Here is a 22,416-nt window from a genome sequence, read left to right as displayed (position 1 = left end):
TTCTTAATATTAAAAAAAGTAGTATAACTGGAATTCAGTTTGCAAAAAGGTCATTCTGAAACCTGATTTCTTCTTCATATTTGGTGTTTGAGAATTCTAGGGCTGTCATATTTTAAAAAGGAGCAGATAAATGTTTGAAGTATTCATATTTGAAGAAAATACAGTAATATATGAAACCACAAAAGAACACTCCAAATCATTTTTTCCTAAGGTTTAATTACAAATTTTAAATGACGATTGTAATGCCAATCCAAGTTTTCACTTATTTGCAATACACAAAATATTTTTTATAACTTGCAGGTGAAATATTCCTTTAACCACAGTGTTTTTACCCTTATTTATGCTCTCTTTTAAATATTTTTCCCCCTTGAGTCTTTTTTTCTTCAACAGTTTAACACGTTCACTTCTGGTTCAGCTATAGAGCAATTTTAGAACAATAATGTTTCAACTTGCAAGGAAGAACATCCTTCTTGAGTTGGTAGAACTTCACCAGCTGGATTAGATCCATAAATCTAGTGTGGCCATCATCTAGCATGTGGAACATTTCACCATCATCTTCCACCTGCAATAGGAAAAGCAACAAGCTGGTAAAGAGGGTAAAGAATCCAGAAGGATGATGGTTGTTCCACTGCAAGCTATGTCGTCATGCCAAAATTGGCAAGTTTATAAAACTAAGGACAGTGCAGAGAACAGCATGGCATGCCCACTTCTTTAATTTCACTTACATTGAAAAGAAGTATCATATGATCCTTGGATAAGAAACATGCCTCCACTTTCTCTGCATCTAATTCTCCCAGAGTTCTGTTTAGTTAGGATAGTTTAACAATTTTGAGTCAATGAACAGAGAGAAATCTGTACTATTCAGTGTAAAAGTAGACAGGAGATTTTAATGCTTCCATGTGCAGAAATTAATTTCTATTTCTAAACATTGTCTACTTAATGCCTCAGTATATTAAAAATGACTAGTCATATATTTTTTTCAGCAAATTCATTCTGAAGCAATAAAATATTATGCTAATGGAATGTCAGTTGACTTTTTTTGTTTTGTGGTGAAGTCTTCTAGCATTAAAAGCTCATACTTGCTGGGGACACTGATCAAATAATGAAAGAAGCAGGGTTGGTACTCTATATGGCCTCTGGATGATTTTAAAAAGAGGCAATTCAAAGGAAAGCATTAGTAATTTAAATAAGACCTTCCTGAAAGTAGATTGAATCTGTTTTACTCTGCCTGATTCCAATGTGCACGTCACATATGTACATATGTGCACATGCTGACACACAATAGCAGAAGCAAAAAAACAAAAAAAACAAAAAAACCAAAAACAAAAACCCAAAGCAAGTTGTGCCAGCCAAAATCAGAGTCACGGATATTTTAAACATGTTCCCAGGATTATTTAAATCCACCAATTTCACAGTTCCTGTGTTTCTATACAAATAATTTAAAACAAATGAACTACTAACAATAATAGCAAAAAATGTCTTTGAGAGAAGAGAAGAGAAAAGGTTTTAAAATAATGTTTTTTAAAGGAATGGTTAGAACTCAGAAAAAAGAATCTTCAGTGGCCTTTTAACAATAGGTGTCATAGGGTCTATACAATATTGCTAAATCTTATTTCGTGGAAAAAAGATAAATTTATTTTTTTCAATTCCTGTATTTCTTATATTAATTCAGGCTCATAAAACCATTTCTGCCAAACTTAACTCTGGTTGAAGCACAAGCACCTAACATTATATTTAATAAAAGGAACAATAGAAAAACAAAGTTTCCAAAAGCTTATGCATTAAGATCATATACAATATACGAATGTGAAATCACAAATTACTTAGTGGTATAATTTGAAAGTGTTTTATTTTTTGTCCATGACTCATTGACAGGATGAAAGTTTTGGGGTTACTCTGACTACCCCTTACCAAGAAAACTATAAAAAGAGAGAGGAAGAGTTTCAATATGTTACTACATTTACTCACAGATTTCATAGAAACATAGCATGTAACAAACCCAGGATGTGTACTCATAAAAGCTGTAGCTGGGATCTCCTTAACTGTGTATTCAGTGGGTATGATTATTCAACGTGGTGAATGATAGGTTACAACATAATCTCATACTACAAAACTGTCATCAGTGCTAATGTAATTTTAATATGATAAATACACAGTCTATTTGTGACATTGTTTGCTTACAATACCCAGCAAAACATTTCGTTGGCATCAACAATTTATGTTGTCCTATTTCCACTGGGAAATTGGGTATTCCCATGTAACTACCAGAAAGAATAAGGGATGAGATCGAATAAGGGATGAGTGTGTGTGTGTGTGTGTGTGTGTGTGTGTGTGTAAGACATAATGATTTAGAGTAAAATCATTTTTACCCCCTTTTCTACACTTGGTCTGCTTTCTTCTTTTGATTCTGGCTTCTACTGTTACACAACAGAAAATAAGAAATGCTATATCCTTAAAATCCATCTTTAAAATTGTTTATTAAATGTTTAAGTAAAAATGTTTCAAGTTAAAAAAATATACCCAACGTGCACTTTAACCTTGAAGAATGCAGTGGGAAAGCCTCTATTAATGTCAGGTTACAAAAAGAAGACGTGGTCTAATGGTCTCAGAGAAAAAGGCTGCCGGGTATGGATTCTTATTTACTGTCAATTCAGTGAAAAGCCAGTTTGTATTAATTACTGGCAAAAACACTGTGTAAGTGGTCCCCACTGGTAACTTCAATACTAATCTCACTGTGCCTGGGCAAAGAGGCAGCCAAATCTGAGGCATCACAGATGTCTAATGAAATTATCCATTTTATTTGTGAGACTCTGACATTACATCATTGGGAGACAGGACAAAGGGCATTTCACGGAAGAATTAAGCAGTAAGTCTTCCTCCTCTCAAGCAGATCACCACTACCACCTGGTGGACCACCTGACACCTTCACAACTTTCCAAAGGAATACCAAAATAATAGAAACAGGCATAATTACTCTGTACAACTATTTTCTCCGGGTTACAAATTCATAAGTAAAGGGAATTATAATCTTCTAAAACACTTAAATCATTATTTCTTGTTTTTTTTTCTTTTCCTTACATCACTGGATTGTAACTCTGATCAATGTTCAAATTTATATCCAAAAATTGACCATGCTCCAAGCAGAGAAGTATATTAAAATCCGTTCTTATTTAGACTCTGATGAAATGTTGACTTGTTATTAATAATCTTCCATGTGAAGATGCATTTTTACCCAAATGTCAGTATTAAACCTCCTCAAACCCTTGTCATCATATTAAGTCAATCTTTGAAGATAAAAGATTCTTTCTCCAGTTGTTTAAACTGACAATGGTTTCATTTCTCATCCAATCCTCAATAAAATGTTCTCATTGTACTGCATTTGGGAAGGAACTTAGCAGTATTAAAGTACCTGAAACTGAGTAATATGAGAATAAAATCCTTCAGATTATAAATCTCTCATAAAATATTTTATGCTTCTCTTGTTTACTCCATGGTATACCATTAAAACATAACACAAAAGAAAATCATCAAAAAGTACTCTTTTAATAGATTCATATTTTTAAGCTGTAAATATTTAGAGAAAAAGCAATAGGGATGTAAACAGAAATAAAAGGAAACATTGAAAACATCATAAAAAAATTTCTACTTAATATACCCTGCATTATACCTAAAAAGAAAATTACAATGTATAGGATAACGTCATAATGTAAATCATATTTTAGAATCATATTAATTACTTGTTCAAATTGAAACATTGATACCCCAAAACAAAGTTAGTTTTTTTCCTCTCATTAATTAATATCTAAAATGCTAGAATTGGCACAGAATGGATAACATTAGTGATCTTAGTCAAGAACAAAGAATACTATTCTCTTCTTTGTTAATTTATACACAAATACTAAGCACACTCTGTGTATTGGGTATTATACAGATATTGCTAGAATTCAGTGATAGCCACTCTTACAGAACAAAGTCATTTCTGTGTTATGATAAGCAAAATTAAAAACACTTGGTGTCCACTGAATAAATGATTATTATTTACTGGCAAAATCCAAACCAAATCCAAAATCCAAACCCAAATTCTACTCAACACTAAAAGTATCAAACTTACCCATTAAAAGTCCTTGCTAAATAATCAATCACTGAGCTTCATCTCTGGAAATCTTGTGGTGAAACCATGGCTGGGACCGATGGATGGCTAAAGAAATAAAACGAATGAATACAAAGTTTGCTTGCAGTGAATGCAATTTCACTACATATATGTCCCCCATCACTTAGTGACCACATGTCACTAAAGTCATGTCAAGCTGCCCATCAGCTCAGTGACCATGGCTAGGAGAAGACATACCCACGTTTGTGGCAGAGGTCTGTGAGGAGGCAGTGGGGCTATTGTGACTGCCCAGGCGAAAACATCCTTTTTTTTTTTTTTCTGAGCAAGGAATGGGAAAACAGATCTCAGTTTTGAGGGTGAAACAAATTCAAATTAAAAATCCTTTCAAGAAAGTGAAATTATGAGTACCCTCCAAGCGAGTCCTTCTTCACCTGCAACTGAAAGAGCTTCGGTGGGATTTTCTATAACTCTGCTTTTCTGACCTGAGAAGTCCATTGCTACCAGGGAGTTCTCTGATATACTTCTCTGAAAAAAAAAATTTTGAAAAACTAAACAAAACCAGAAAACACATGCAAGTCATGAAAATCTTCAAAAGTAATTGTTTACTGTTTTGCTGGCAATATGCTTCAATTTGAGACTGGGATTCCCAAAAGTGGCTATCAGGAAATTAAAAAGTTAAAAGTACATATTCAATATAAAATGATGCTATGGAGAACTTTGCTAAATAAGTTCAATGGCTATTTGTTAGGATAACTGAATTAAGTGCTGAGTAATGTGATGAAAATCTTTGAAAGCATGTCTTTCCCCTAAAACAAACCTCTTTTTCACATTATCTCCTAATATGGCAAATCTCCAACTGAGGAAGAAATAACCCTTCCTACTGGCTATAAAGAACTACCACTTCTGAACTCATCTCTGCATTAAACTTTATGTCAAATCCACCAACTTTGAAGCCATGATTTTATGATTCAAAATATGTAAAAGCTATTACTTAGATTGATACACATCTTCTTAGAAATAGTACTCATGTTTTATAAAGGAGCAAATTGAAATATGTGTTTTGAAAGCTTATCATGTCAAGCTTCATTTTATTTGGAAAATGAAATTTAGCAGAATAATAATACATAATATTAGATTTCATATTAAAATTTTTTTGATGGGGCTGGGGTTATGGCTCAGCGGTAGTGCACTTGCCTGGCTTGTATGAGGCACTGGGTTTGATTCTCAGCACCACATACAAACAAATAAAGGACTGTCAAAAACTAAATTTTTTTTTTAAAATTATGATATAATATATAAACACTTTTTCATTTTTGAAGAGATGGGTGGCCAAGTGATAGCTGCAAAAACAATTCTGAATGACAGAAGCACAGACATGAAAAGAAGACATATTTAAACAAATGTAATCAAAACAATGATAAAGTCAGTGTTTTTGCTTCTTATATTCATAGTCTGTAAAGGGAAAGTAAAACATATAAACATATAAATCCTGGATCTTATTTTTATTTTCCTTTTTTCTGGCATCCTATTTTGCAATCATCTTTCAAGAAACAGGCATGCTATCCCACAATAAGTCATGAGTAGTAAAAAAAGAGAAAATTGCCAAACGCTCTAATCAAGAGTCTCACATGTCTTATACTCTAGGAAGATAACTTAAAACTAAGAAAAATAAAAAAAAAACTAAATGGAAGTGTGTATCACTTATTCTTCAATAATTACTAAAAGAACAAAACCCAAAGTGAAATTCCACTGGTAAATTATGAGCCAACCTGCATCTGGAGACTTGTGGCTTTCACACACACACACACTCTCTCTCTACCTTTGGAAAAGATACTATAGTCAAATGTGGGCTTCAAACAAAATCTTATCCTCAAGAAAAAAACAGGTTTCTTTATCACTGCCTCACACATCCCATTTTATTAGATCTGTTAATTTCTCTTCAAACCATGTGATAATGGCCGACAATCTTATCATGGTCCATTTATATTTCTAGAGAACTGGCATGCAATCTTCCATTTGTTACAGGAGCCTTTATAACTAGCTGCTCTTTCCAGACAGATGCTGTCTCAGTAATCTCTATTTGCTGTCACACCTTAGTTTGCCCTTCTCACCCCGTGATCTTCCGTGCTGGGCTGTGTACCAGTTGGATATACTTTTGCTTTCCCAACATTAATGGAAAGTGTCCACCTGCCCAAATCAAAGTAACTAACTGGATCCTAATGATAGATTTATCCTTATAACATCTTTAACTTCACATGCCAAGATGGGTTCTATAAAGAGAAGTTCCTGATAACATAAAAATACTGTGAGGAAAAAACAAATAAACAAGCTTTTGTTCTCTCTCTACCCAATACAGGGGACCAGATGTTCAATAAGATCCCATGTTTCATAATTATTTGACACACAGAGAATACACGACAATTAAAGAAATTTTCCATTTGCTACAATAACTACACTAAGAGGAAATAGGAGTGTAGTAAATGTTGTCTACTGAATGGCAGGTGGTGGATGAAAAATTAATAGTTTACCTTTGGTGGACGAAGAAATGGAAGTAAAGCAAAGTCTGACTAATCCCAAAGGTCATTTTCAGCTCAATTTCTTTCACATAGGAAAGCAATGCTGGTAACATTCAGAACTGGCTGTATTTCTCAGATATTTGTTCCTTTTTCTAGCTCTTCTTAGGGGATGAACAGGGTAGGTCCTAGCAAAATGAGCCATGATTTTAATTGCATAGCCTTTCTCTCTAAGAAGGGAAGCCTGGGTGTACCCTGGATTACCCAGGCCAGACTCTGAGACTGCTTGTATCCACTTTTAGTGAGGATTACATGTAAAATGGTTTTTAGGCAATATAACTACATGGCAGCTAGCCATGTTTTCTCTGTCACTCTATTTGAAGGATCTTGATAAACCTGCAGCTCAGAATGACTGAACAAGAGGGCAAAGAATTCCTCCAGGTATCGTTCTCTCATTTGCTTCATACAGAGCCAAAGGACACCCCAGATGTAAGAGTCAGGAGATATGCAACTACCTCCTTCTTTTACACTGCAGGACACCAGAGATCCAACCAAGATCACACACCTTATGGTAAAAATAGCAACCAATATGTACCATCTAGGGTTATTTGTAGTGCCACATAGTGGGAGGTAAAGGAAAGAAACTGCAGCTTAGCATGTCTAGCCCAGGGTCAAAAATAAAGACTAAAAAGAACTGAGCAGACATTTTCTCTGGATCTCCTCACTCCAGCCAGGAACATATTAACAGACACTCCTTTAAGTGAATTCCTCCTTTACCCTAAAATGAACCAAATCTATCTGGCTTCCTAAAATATCTGCTGATGATTCTCATTTTAAAAATTGATATGAGTGGCTGTCACATGGTATTATGGCTAGGTGCTCCCTTTGGTATGAGAACTGTTGTTTTGTTTCTCTTCTCAAAACATGGACAAGTTTAAAAGAGAATACTGTTACTTGAGAAGGGTAACTAAATTATTCTAACTTTTCTATGTAACTCACTGAAAACAGTTCCTGAGTAGAAAGCAGCAGAGACAGGTGAGGGGCACCAGCACCATTCAGGTCACTGATCCCTCTGTAATCATCTAGAAAAGTGGGTCTCTCCATACACACAAAAGTAAACACAAATACCTCCCCAAACATCTAGGTCTCCTTCACAGACATTAAGAATAGCATAGATACAGTTCTCAGGTGCTACCTTCTATGATCACAACTCCTGTGTAAAACAAGCCCTTACCACGAGGCATTGGGACCTCTTTCCCCTATCACACCTGATTCCAGTCAGATTCACTCAAGGAGCAGTTCCTTTTACAGATGGGGTTGAATAAGCAAAGACGGGCTAAGCAAACTCAGATATGCCATGATCAACAGCAGAATGACTTTCAGTGGGAAAAAGTAAGAATAATATCACACTTGTATGCTATTAAAAGTAATGAAAATGGAAAGGACTTTATTTATAACAATTTTTTCCTATGATTAAAAGGACACTAAATAATAATTGTTTCCAAACGTTTTGGCTGCTATTAACACATCCATGCTAATAACTCTAGATTCTAAAAGAAAATTTGGAGGGATTTAGGAAAGGATTAAGATAATAAAATTCATTATTTTTTTATATACAGATGGATTGAAAGATAAGAGTAAGCTGACAAACTGTAGAAAATATTCACCTTAAAGTGATTTCTATTATAAAAATTCATTACATTCTTTAGTTTCTTATTTTAGGGCTTAAAAGTAATATGATAAGAAGATGAAAAGTTATTCTTCCATAATTTAAAGCAACATAACTACAAAATAGGGGCTCTTTTTCTATATCATCTATTGGGCTTCATAATCAACATTATTTCATGCTACATTCCTGGAACTGAGCATGTCATCTGGCGCATTGCATGTGGGTAAATGTACCTTCCTTGGTAACAGTCAGGAAGAACACATTTTTAACCTAAGTGGAAACACAGTTTTAAGAAATGTGCATTAACTGATCTGTAACACAGGCACATACATCTGAATTTCTAATATACCCAATATTAAGGAGTGCAGCAAGAATTGCAGAACATAAACTTTAAGTTCAGAAATAAATTTCTGTGTTAATGCACAGGAAATTAAAATTAAGTGCTAAAGAAGGTAAAAGATGTGCCTGTGTGTGTCTGCAAATAAATATCCAAGTTACATTTGGTAAAACTCTTAGAAGCACTGCATAGTTAATGTAATGCATGACCTATATTTTGACTTGTAGTTTTTGCATTTTCTGGAAAGCAGTCTGCTTTTTAAGGACCTGGAACTTAAAAAAAAATTACTGCTAGAAAGCCAGAAAGTAAAAACATACACATGTGTATATTAGAATTTTTAAAATTTGAAATCATTGGCATCTCTATAATAGGCTACAACAATCTCAGAAACAGTATTAAAATAAATAAGCAAACCCACAAAGAAAATTAATTAAAAAACACACAATGCCAAGGAAAATGATCTATAAATTATCTTATTAAGAATCTAATCCTCAAATGACATAATGACATAGAATATACATTCCTTCAAATATTTAAAATATTTTACTAACATATAACATTATGTATTATAATTGAATATTTCATATATGTCCTACGATTTTTATCACAGACCATACACATATGCTATCCAAGTATAAAAAAATTCAATATAATTTCAATATAACATCATACATACAAAGTATAACTTTACTTGACCAAAAGGAAATGGTAAATGTATTGTAGTATATATTTGTAAAGTAATAGCAAATTAACATAACATAAATATAAAATAAAATATAGGTTTAAAAAATTGATCCTAACCATTGGTGATATACTCTTGAGAACTGCAGCCACTTCTGTCTTGATATGGATGCATATAATTCTGGTACAGCTGCATGGCATACTGCAAAATAAATAAACAAAAACACAATGCTACAACTTTTACTTTACTACCCTGGTAATTCAATAAAATATTATGTCATTAATCATATATCATCAGTATAAAAAATAATTTTGTGATTTTCCTTCAAACAGACAAGTAAAGCAACCAAAATTTTGACAGAAAATCTTTGAATGCCCTTCAACAATACATTTAAAAAAGATATGTTTTTAATTTGTTTGTTTTACTGAGGCTCCCAAATTAAGGTCTTGCTCACTAGTATTATTTTATACTGGTATTACTTTATACTTGATACTGAGACTTACATTTCTACTTACATACTCACATAGTTTGCTGCAAAATCATTTGGACTGGTACCTTGTCTTGTGAAAAGGAAGCTCACTTGGGAAAGGTGTAATGCTGTACATTCCAAAGATTTTAAAAAAATCTCACATATGTCCTAAGCAACACTGTAAAATTCACTGTCATTCTGATGATTGATGAATTAATTTGTCTCTTTGGTAAAACTATCAATCGGGCCCTATCTGGAAAATTCTTGGCTCTATATCATTCTTGGTTAAATATTATTATAACCAAGAATAATTATTCTCATAATACTTTTGGGCTTCACATTCAGAAAAACAGAACACTGAGAAGTCCAGCTGATTTCAGAGTTTCAAAATAAAATGTAGCAGATTATAAATGTGTGGTCTTCACTTTTAGGAGGTAGCCTCTGACAGACTGAGCCAGCTGGCCATAATGGGAAAGAAGGAGGTCTGGATTCTAATGGGATTATTAGTTTGAGAAAAATTAAGACTGCTAACTGCCATGAGCAAACTTGTCCTGAAGGAATCCTCATCTGAATCTGAAAACTACTCCTTTAGATCTAAGCTATTTTGTTGAGGGGGGGGGCAATTATATTGGCAGCTTTTAAATTTTTATGATTTTAAATTATTTATTTTTATACATATTTATTTACATTTTGGCTACACTCCACAATTCTATCCATTTCATGAAGATATAATGAACTTCATGTTAGCTCTCATCAGCCCTGTTCCATCTACTCCTTCCACCTGTATGATGTTGGCATTTGGCAGGGTGGTAATTGTGTTCTATCACCTCGAGGCCCCAGTAGCACCTGAGCCAGCAGGTGCTGGGTCTCAAATGGGCCTGCCAGTGGAAGTGTATATGGAAGGGGTGGAGGATGACTTTGAAGAAGAATGTGCTGCTGTTGATTCCATGTTGGCCCTCATGAACTATCCTTATCACCTGGAGGAGAATGACCATCTCCATGCCTGCCTCCGGGGGCTGCCAGAGTCCAAATGATAGGTAAGATGGCAATTCAGTGCAGGTCTAAAAGGCCCCCCCTAAAGGTGCCAGCCCTTAGGTTCTTCAAAACCCCAATCAGGCCACAACACTGCTTCCAGGGTCGAGCTCTAGCCTAAGCACCACCACCTAGCTCAAGGTTTCCTGGTGGGTTTTCCTGCCCATGCCACCCTTCTGGCACCTCCCTTTGGCCCACCTGGGCCAGCCCCTATTGACCTGCATCCCCTCTGGCATCAGGTATGGGTCTGTGACCCACATATCTGTCTACACAACTTCTGAGCAACACCTACTCTGCCCAGTATTTGAGTGTCCACCTTAAATGGGCTTCCTTCATGTACCCCCCCACACACACACAAAGAGTACTGTATAGAAAATATTGAATGACACCATGAAATCAAATCTTACACATAGGATAAATTTTATATAAATAGTTCAACAATGCTATTTCTCTACTAGTTCCTTGAAACTAATTCTAACAAAGTGGATATATTTGGTAATTAGGCAAACAAACAAAAAAAAATTGGAGGGAGGGGATTGAGAGAGTCCTTGTTTCAATATGATGCTTCCAACATGAATATAAACTCACACTCATTTAAAATTCTCTGTGCTGGCTTCTTTATCCAATTGCTTCCCAACTTTTAAAAATTATTTAATTCAAGGTTTGAAGGACATTAATGGGACCTAATGAAATTCACTTTAAATCAACTCTAAGCCTACAACAACTTTAAAAAGAAGAAAGAAGAGCTTAATTCCTAGTCAAGTTCATTATGAAGTATACATAATAACCTCAAACCAACACTTTCACAAGAAACATGAGGATTGGCTACCTTCTTCATTGAAAAACCTGCTACCTACAAATAAGATGGTTATCTTCCTAGATGTATCGTTCCTGACACCTGCAGTGTTAGGTAGGTACCTAGGTGCCATTGAAGACCTTTAGTAGGCATTTAACTCTTGTCAAGGGTAGTCATGGGCCAACTTTAACATTTCTCTGTCCTATGGAGGGGCAGATAAAAGAATGAAATACCACAACAGAGAAGCCGTCAGAGTTCTAACTGAAGGGAGAGAAAGAGAGAATATGTAACTGGGACATTCTATGTGAGCAATCCACTTTTCTAAGTCTTTGATGTTCTACAATTCTATATGTAACTAGAATTTCTCCAAAGAGAGGCCGGATCTGTTGATATTTAAATGTAAGACAGACTGTGTCACTTTCATGTCTGGTTTCTCATTGGCTACAGGTTAAAGGTACTCCTGGATGTTCACCTCCTTTTTTGGCATCATCTGGAAAAGTTTTGTCATTGAAATAAAAGGGAACACTGATATGATAGGTAGAATTACCATCCCAGAAAGATGTCCACATCCTAATCCCTGGAACCTGTGAATATGTTAGGCTACATGGCAAAAGAAAACTGAGGTTGCTATCGAGCTGACTGTGGGATGAGGATTATCCTGGCTTCTCCACGTGCACCCAATGCAATCACCAGGAGCTTATAAGTGGAAGGAAAAGGCACAAGGGACAGAACTAGAGAGTTGGTAGCAAGAAAAGGACTTGGTGTAATACTACTGCCTTTGAAAGTGGAGGAATAGCCACCAGCCAAGGTATATGTGTGGCCTCACAAGGCTGGAAAGGACAAGAAAAGTGGTTTCTCCCCTGAAGACTCCAAAGGGCAAGCAGCCCTGCCAAGTCTTGACTGTGACCCAGTAAGACTCATTCTGGACTTGAACTAAAAGAGTACAGGATAGCTGGGAGGAGTGTCACATGCCTACAATCCCAGTAACTAGGAAGGCTGAGACAGGAGGATCACAAGTTTGAGGCCAGCCTGACCAACTTAGCAAAACGGTTGACCAAAATAAAACATAAAAATGTGGGGGTATAGCTTAGTGGTAGATTGCCAAGTTCATTCCCCAATACTGTCAAAAAGAAAAAAGAAGAATATAGGATAATAAGTTTGTGTTATTTTAAGTCTCTAAATTGGGGGTAATTTACTATACCAGCTATAAAAATCTAACACAATGAACCATCTTTGAACTGGAAATCTGACTTGAAAGGATCTTAGAGAATAATCAGATGAGGGGAAAAGGCAAGAAGGGAACAATCTTCCAGAAACTAAGCATCGCCAATATGTAAGAATTAAAGGAAATTTTTGGCATATTTCATTGATTCTTGCAATTGCATTTCAAAATACAACATTTGTCTCTTCAAAGATGGCACAAAGCCAGACATTATGTGGAAAGTAACAGGTATCCATGACTCTGAGATGAAAATGATTCAGGAAAGCCAGACTTGGAACAGGAAGAAGTTTTACAGATATCTTGACTAATTTATTTCATTTATAATTTCATATATACATATACACATATACATATATCAATGTCTACATATATAGACATATGTACATGTATATGTAAGTAAGTCTGTGCATGCAAAGGTGAAATATTGCAAATTTCTAGCTAAGACTAAATAAGTCTATAATAACTATTTAAATAAAAGTAAAACAAATGGCAAAAGTGATGTGAAAGTCACCTGTCATAATTATATTGGCATCATTTTTTAAAATTTTTTGTAATATCACAAAGTGTATCCTTGTAAAATCAATGTCACCTGAGATTCTCTGAGATACTGCTTAATGGGTACATTTTGTGGTGATGAAAATGTTTGGGAATTAGATGGAAGTGATGGTTGCACACTTTGAATGCACTAAATGTCAATGAAATGTTCACATTAAAAATAGTTTGATTAATTATTAATATCAGAAATTTACCTCAACTTAATTTTTTTAATAAAAAATAAAAATTTCCTCCAAAGCTAGTCTAATCACTTATCTGATTATCACAAAGCTAGTCTATCACTTATCTGTTCTATCCCTCTTTACCCTGATCTCTCTCTTACCCAGGATGCTAGTAATGTTTTGAAGTGCTACCGAGTGGCAAATATGGAAATGGCAGCAGAAAAACTTCTAGGCCCAAAGTGGACCTAGAAAATACATAAGCTGAGAACTTGATTATATTAAGTGAAGTGTACACTCTTCAGCCTAACGAAAGGGCAGAACCCAGGGATTCTACAAGACTCCATTTCTCTGATGTTAACATCTAAATATATCAAAAAGCTAGTTTTAGGACACACACTATTAATAATCTAAATCTTTATGTGGTAATAAGTGAATCATATATGCTATGCATAGAATATGAAATCTATAAGTTAATAAATTATATTAGTGATCAGGCATAAATTTTAAAGAATATCTGGGTAAATGCTGAAACTTCTAATTTAAACAAAGGATTAAGAAAAATAGTAATTTGTGTATTTTGTCAACTTTGGCAGTAAATGATACTAAATAAAGTGCCCAGACATACTCTTTGTATTTTACTTTTTCAAAAACAAAAACAAAAAAAATTCAACAAATTATGCTTATGGAAGTTGTAATTTCCATGTAACACCCAAATGAATGATTTAAAAATATGCTCATAGGAAAATCATACGATTTTTTTGATGTTCTACTAGAAGTAAGTTGTAATTCTTAAGCTAGAATGTAATTTATAAAACACTTTAATGCAACATAGAACAATCGCATGAAACATATCCAGGCAGACACATTTTAAACACACTTCACACTGAATTGTAAGCAATGTTGTATAAACGTAGACTAAGTTGTATATGAGAGAAATCCATTCAGTTATACTGGCTATGGATATAATACTCTTGCAAAAATAAAAAACAGAGAATTTCTAGAAACAGAATATTACTTCATAAACAAAAGATAAAGTATTAGCCCATTCTACTTTACTCCGCAAATGTTTATCTTTTATATTAAAAAATACATGCATTTGGTGGTGGCTATTTTTCTTCTTTCTCATGCAGCCACAAAGATTCATATTAGGATTCACTCTTCTTTGCATTTTCAACTACAGATATTTTCAAACTTTTATGGTACTCACAGCATTTAATAGAAATTCATGCCTCCAATGAGGTTACCTTAAACAATCTAATCGTGATCACTCAGCACATCCTACTCTGCTCTTCTTCTGCACAGAGCATTTTCAGGTTTCGGGGCCTTCCTGCTTTGTTAGGCTAGAAGGGCCACAGCACATTGTTTATCGTTAATGCATATCTTGAAGGTAACACCTTTTGAAATAAAAGCCACTAAATTTCTCCTATATATAAGAGAAAGTTGTCTCTTTATTAAAAGAAATTAAAAGAAACTCAAGCTTACCTAAAAGGCTGAGGCTTGCTTTATTGATCTATCAAAATATTAAGCCTGTACCTTAAAGCAGAATCCATAGTTAGTTTGTGCTCCGTGTTTTTTTTTTTTTTTTCTTTTTGACCGCCAGAGACACATAAATATCACTAGTGCCAAATTCGCTGAAAAACTGCAAAGGCCATGGTTCCTAAAAAAATACATAGGAGTGTTGAAATGGATACACGTTTTGCAATATTTCTTTTTGTATGTTTATAATGTTACATAATGTATTCCTTGGGCAAACATTACCTAAATACAATTTCAATATAATATGACAAAAAGAAAAGAAATTTTTAAAAAATACCTATGTCACTACACCCTTAAATAATAAGGAACTTGACACAGTTTTATTAAAATTGACACGTGACAATTTCTTTATAATGTAACACACGCATATGTGGGGGCATACACACACACATTCTATTTTAAACTCTCTATTCTCTTTATTCATCATTCCCAGGATTCAGAGAGAGAAGATAGGAAACAATGACTTTTGAACACGTTTTCCTAATCCAGGTTTCAAATTATGGTATCTCCGTAAAGGGAAGTAGGTTGGTTTGAGCTTCTGTAGCAGTTAGGAAAAAGGTAAACGGGACCATGTGTCCTGCTTCATTAGACTATAACCACGCTTCATAGTTGTGTACTATGTAATACACCGCAGGAAACAACCAGAAGGGTTGTGTGACTATCTTGCTTTACAAGAAGGAAGTTCGTATGGCTGAGCTCAGGGAAATCATCTGGCAGTGGACTGTGTCTGATTTTCAAGGCAAAGTGGTAACATGAACAGCTATTTCTTTTCTGGGAAATCTCTGAGAGTTAGAGCTGGTCATGGGAAATCACTGGGTCATATTATTCTGTGATAGGTTAATAACTTGGAGAAGTACTTAATTCTGAGGTTCAATGTATAATCAAAATTGGACAAAAAGCATCTGTTCTCTAAAACTTTGCCATAGCAGTATGGTCTCAGATCAGGAAAATCTTTATCCTCTAGGATCTTTTTGAAAATGCAAATTATCAGGCCCCACCCCATACCTAGTGAATCAATATCTTCATTTTAACAAGATCTCACTGATCCCATATGCACTAAACTTTTGTAGCAGTGTGTGTGTGGGCGTGCGCACACATGCACACAGAATGAGAGAAAATATTCAGCAATATTAGCAACCTTATCCAAAGACAAAGAAATTTCATTGTAATTTATAAATAGGCTTTCACAACTATGACAACTAGTAGAGCAAAAATTTATCTGTATGTCTCTGTTCTTAAGCATTTTAATCTAATCAATGACCATAGTTCTTAAGACCATTGATGAATAAGGCAGAAAAGAAAATAACAAAGATCTAGCATAGGACCAATGGAAAAATGGGGAAGGAAGGAAAAATGTACTCTTACTGTTATGTTTTTTAAAAAATGTATTCCTTGATAGACACTGATTTGATAATTAAATGTCTGATTTATATGAACATGGGATAAAACCATCCCTGTCCAGTGATGCTGTAGGAGTGAATATAACTCGATCAAATGAAAGGAAAACAAAGCTTGAGAAACACTGGAAGGCAGTAAGAAGCATGATGAGTCTTTTTGTCTTGACCAATTTTTGTTCTTCTATTTAAGGCATAACACTACAAGCCTGGGTTGGCATGGTTAGAAGAACCTAAACATGTATGTGAGGGTATAAGGGAAGAGATGGAAAGATAGGTAGAGATTTCTCTGCAAATCTAAGTTACAGACACATCTCCAACACTTACAGTAGAGGTATTTAACTCCCAAACAGCTGTTACATCTTTACAAAGTAAAATCAATCAAACCTCCTCCTCGAGAAGGACAGGACACAGCCTCCATGCCAGGTAAAAATGTTATATTTGACTTTAGATAATCTACACATTTTTATCACAATCACTGAAGAGATCTAACATCCTCACATTTTTTCTTTGGCAGAGAACATAACGTCATTCCCATATATCGACTGAAACATGAGCTAATTAAAAGAATATTATGCACTGATGGATAGCAAAGTCAGACCCTGAATCTTGTAGAAGGAACACGGCCTGTTCTGTTATATAATTAATGAGTGGGAAGGAAAGGAAATGAAGAGTAAAGTGAAAATAAAATGGGCTGTGGGTTTTAATGAGAGACCTGTTGAAGAAGTAAGAATATAGGAATTAAAGAGACATTATCACATCTTCCAGTCAAGAATCACTGGGGTCTTAAAGGACAAGCAAACTTTCAGGGTTGATAGTGGGATAAGCATGTTTGAGACTGGTTACCTTCTGGCAGTTCACTGCATCTGGATAGTTCTGAAAAGTATAGAGAAGCTCTTGGATTTTAAAAATATCTTAAAATACATTTTAGATGAAAAAATTGTAAAAGTTCTGCTTATAAGTTTAACTTTTCTCCACAATTACAATATTTAAAACAAAGTTTTGTTGATTGATGTTTTAAGCATTTAAATTTAGAATGCTAAAAACAATTCTATCCTACAATTTCAGGGTCAGGGAATAAATTCATCCTTAACATTTCTTAGATGTAAACAGAAATCCAGCAGAGGTCATCATTAATTAGTACAACCAGTAAATAAATGTGAGAGGATTCTTATCTGTACCATATGCCTCTTCAGATTGTTATATATTTTTTTAAAAAGCATGAAATAATTTATTTAAAAGCCAACTAACAGCGCATAAATAAAATATGTACTTTCTAAGAAAAACTGTAGCTCATCATCAAATTGTTTACTTGTCCTTTACTTTTTTCAGGCAAACAAAACTTCCCCTCAATGCACTTGAATCTTGGTAAGCATAAGCGTGTCATATTCTCCTTAGAGAAAAATCTGTACAGAATTTCACTGTATCTACGACACTTTTATTTTAAAATTTCCTCTTCCAGGCAAGAATCACTGGGGTAAGAATGACATAAACATGATTGACTGGATTGAGAAGCCATTTCTCTCAATCTCTCCTTCTTCCTCTTTTGCAATACTGAAGATTGAACCCAGTGCCTCATGCATGTTGAGCAAGTGCTCTTCCCCTGAGCTACAGGTCCAGCTCTAGAAGCCATTTTTTCTCATAAGTTAAAAGTAAAATATTAATCCCAGCACACATTTGTTCAAAATATACCTGTTATGTTACTGTATATATTAGAAACATTTAGGAAAAGAGAAACCTCATTGAAATGGTTAAGATGGAGATTAAAACCTTAATAATAAAACTAGACAGTTATTAATACTAACATTATAAAGTAAAAATTTGTAAACTAGTTTAAAATGCCCAAGAAAAGATAATCAGAGAATAATGGCTTCATCCTTCTAGAACTAAGATTACTGTTTCTTAGAGAGTGACTTCTAATGATTTTTTAATTGATTTTATTCCTTTCTTTATCTCTTTCTCCAGGAATATTTCTCTAGGAACATTATTTACTGCTTCCTCGTCTTTTATATCAGCCTGGCCATGTTCCATTTAATATGGTAGCCATTCCTCTCTTCTCCCCAATGCTGTTCATTCCAGGTCAGATTCTACCACCTCCACTCTGGATTACTGAAATTATCTTCTAATTAGTATCCATACCTTTGGTCAATTTCTCTCTCCCTCTTTCCTCCAATACTTCCTCATTGCCTCCCCTATTTCTGACCCCTGATTTTCTCTCTCCCTCTATCACTTTCTCTTCTTGATATCTTAAACACCTCTCTGTGCCTATCTTAATCTTCTTAAGATACTCATTTGATCATTTCTCTCCCTTGTTAATGCTATTTCAATGGCTTTCTGTGGTGGGTTGAATGTTGGCTCTCCTGCCCCAAAAGAAATGCCCATATCCTAACCCTGGAAACTTTGAATGGGACCTTATTTGGGGAAAAATAAAAAATAAATAGTCTTTGAAGATGTGGTTAAGATAAGGATCTCAAGATAAGATCATTCTAGATGATTCAGGTGGGCTTTAAACATAACTAGTATCCTTATAAGAGATACAAAAAATTAAAGAGAAGGCTAAGTAAAGACAAAGGCAGAGATTAGAGTTAGCCACAAGCCAAGGTATACCTGGAGTTACAACTGGCCAAGACTAAGAATTTAAAAAGTCAAATGATGAGAATGGGGAAAATTGTCAAATAAACAATAAATGAACATCTCCAACACAAAAGAAGAATGTGAGTTTGCAGATTGCATTTACATCAGAATTTTATTTCTAAAAATGAATGTACTCTTGTCACATTACTTCAGATGTACCTTTAGGATAAAAATACAAACCAAAAGAAACTAACATAAATATAATGAATTCCTTTTGTTATTCAATAAGCTAAACATATTATAGAAGTTCTCTAATTTAGTCCTTCTAGCGATTCTTCAGTATAGGTGATTGTTTTCCAAATTTTAACTGCTGAAGAGACTGGCAGAAGTAAGATGAATCATATTCTAGTGGCATCATCTTCTCTTTTATATTGAGACTTAATGAAGAATCTGTCAGTGATTTTCTCCTCCTTGCAATTTAGAAATTAACATGCTTTTATGCACTGAAAATAAATACTAAAAATAAAAGAAATGTCATATTACACATCTTAAGTGAATAATATAATAAAAATCATACATATCAGCAGTCAGATATAAGTTAAAAAATTCTTTTTAATATCTGCATCAGTATTTCTGGGAATAACTTGAAAAAGTGATCTAGGGTATTTAAAAAAAACTAAAACACTTCACTGAAATAAATAGCACTCTACTTGTTTTGGGAAATAATGAATGAACAATCAGGATATTTTGAACTTAAAAAATAAGTAATAAAGTTAAACTATAAAGGATAATACTTAAATCGTTTAAATTTAACAAAAACATTTGTATAGGAAGCATAAGTATGATCAAGTATAACTAATCATAATAGAGATACATAGAAAATGAAAGTGAGTAGTTCTACAAAATATGTAACTGCATCATGATACTATAGTAAAATATTATAGTGTGGACACAAGGTAGCAGATCTATTATATGAGAATAAAAATGAAGAACTACAAAATTTCTAATTCTTTTGAAAATGAATCTGATAAATTAATTGTAGAATTTAAAATATTTATACTATTAATTCTATTTCTAGGAATATTGCCAGAAGTTACAGGAAAAAAATGTGTGACATTTTATGGATGATCACATGCATTGTAAGTTGAACAGTAGAACATATTGCATGTTCATGTTCTTACAGGTGTGGCATTAAACACCTTGCAGCAGAGGAACGAGCTGTAGGTAAATTCTTTTCTGTGACATTATCACCTGTATCTTTAGTATAACTGCATGAGCATCTCAATAAAGTTTAGAATCAATGCACCATTAATGAAGGCTGACAGTAATTTTATGTAATTTTTCATGTGCTATCTTTAGAAATGTAATTAATATATAATTTTCCTACAATAAATATAACATCAGCATTTCAACTATTTTGCAGCAACATGATTCTTGTCTCATCAATGAAAACTTTAATAAACTTTGTATAATCTTAAATCATTTATTATAAATATTATGCTAATTCATTATTAATAAGAAATCAATATAATTTATATTTTTTCCTAAAACTGGCATTTTAAACAAAAATTGCATATTTATACCTACTTCCATTTTATTTTCAGATATGCATCTAAAAGAAAAGTGGTTCTTTTTTGAAAAGTAAAAAAAAAATACCTTTTGGTGAGCTACAAAGTATGTTATGCAATTTTCAAAGAACACTGTGAAGTATGTACACATTAAATACATTTAATTTTATATATATACACATGTATGCAACATAAAGCAATCCTTTTTTTTTAGGACAGAAGTATTTAGGGAGTTCTTTCAGATTTTGTTACACTAAATTCTAAACCAGCAAGCAGAAATGGATATATTTCTCTCAATACAAAATAAATTAATTGAAATAAATTAACCTATGATTTTTAAATTAATTTAACAACTACCTGTTGTTTAAAAAATAGTGAGGTATTAAAATTAGAATTCAAATTCATATCTATATATGTTTTCAAATATTTGAGCTCTTTTCATTTTTGCATGAGTCCAAAATAACAATGAAAATACCTAAATCCACACCCTACAAGACCAAATTTTCACAATGAGTAATTGCATACCTATTCTGTCCCAATTCCATGGTAACTCCTGGCAATGACTTAACGTGTTTCTAGTAGTAGTAGTAATAGTAGGTAAATGTTAATGTTTTTAAACACTAAAATTATTTTTTCAATTTATAATCTCTTTATGGTTTATTTATTATTTCTGCCCACGTGTGGTTAAGAGTTATGTGACAGAGGAGGCATGAATGGGACTATGTAATTTTCCTGGAAATTACATAACAAAATACCATAAACTGTGTAGTTAACAACAGACATTTATTCTCTCATAATTCTAGCAGTCAGAATCTGAAATCAAGGTGTGAGCAAGGCTGTGCTCCTTCTGAAACTCTAGATAAAATCCATCCTTTCCTCTTCCTAGCTTTCATGATAACCCTTAATCCTCCTCAATTTTTGTCAGCTTTCAGCTGCCTCACTCCAATCTGCTTCTGTTCTCACAGGTCCTTCCCTTCCCATTATCTTGTTATATATAAGTCCTTCAAGCATATTGGTTAAGGGGTAACATTAATTCCCTCATTTTTACTGCGAGTGATAAAAACATAATGATTTTACCATCTTAGCCATTTTTTATACACAGACAGATTAATTTTTTTCAAAGTATAATTTAAAATAAACACCTTACAAGAGTAACAGGCTTATTGCATAATTTATTTTACAGTCCCAAGCACTATTAAGTATCTAATTTTGTAATGCCATATGAACATTCTTAAGTTAGATATGCACATAGTTGTTTTGCATTAAAATATGCTGGCATTTTAAATCTATAATTTTCAGTTAGGAATGAACTAATTTAAAAGATACTTAAGAAAAATCAAATAGTAATTCTTTTAAAATAACATCTTAGCCATTTTAAGTGTGTAATAGAGTAATATTAACAATTAACATTGTTGAAACAACTTAGGTGCCCTTCCACAGATGAATCAACAAAGAAATTATGATATATATATATATATATATATATATATATATACACACACACACAATGGAATATTACCCAGCCTCAAGAAGAATGAACATATGGCATTTGCTTGTTAATTGATAGAACTGAAGCTGTCATTCTAAGTGATATAAATCAGTCTCAAAAAAAAACCAAGGCCAAATGTTCTCTCTGAGATGTGGATGTTAACCCACAATAAAGGAGGGGAAATATAGAAGTTGACTGAATTGGACAAAAGGGAATGAAGGGAGGGGTGGAAGTAGAAAGACAGTAGAATGAATTGCACATGATTTTTCAATGTACATATGAACACATGACAAGTATACCCACACAAG

The 22,416-nt window shown here is 33.7% G+C and overlaps 1 pseudogene; it reads right to left on the bottom strand.

Moving 5' to 3' along the window:
- Nucleotides 1–415: 415 nt before the first annotated feature.
- Nucleotides 416–19,307, bottom strand: LOC113178297 (growth factor receptor-bound protein 14-like; annotated as a pseudogene).
- Nucleotides 19,308–22,416: the final 3,109 nt, after the last annotated feature.

This window comes from Urocitellus parryii, chromosome 9, assembly GCF_045843805.1.
Source record: "Urocitellus parryii isolate mUroPar1 chromosome 9, mUroPar1.hap1, whole genome shotgun sequence".
In the NCBI taxonomy this organism is placed as follows: domain Eukaryota; kingdom Metazoa; phylum Chordata; class Mammalia; order Rodentia; family Sciuridae; genus Urocitellus; species Urocitellus parryii.
This window is presented reverse-complemented; position numbering and strand designations above follow the sequence as displayed.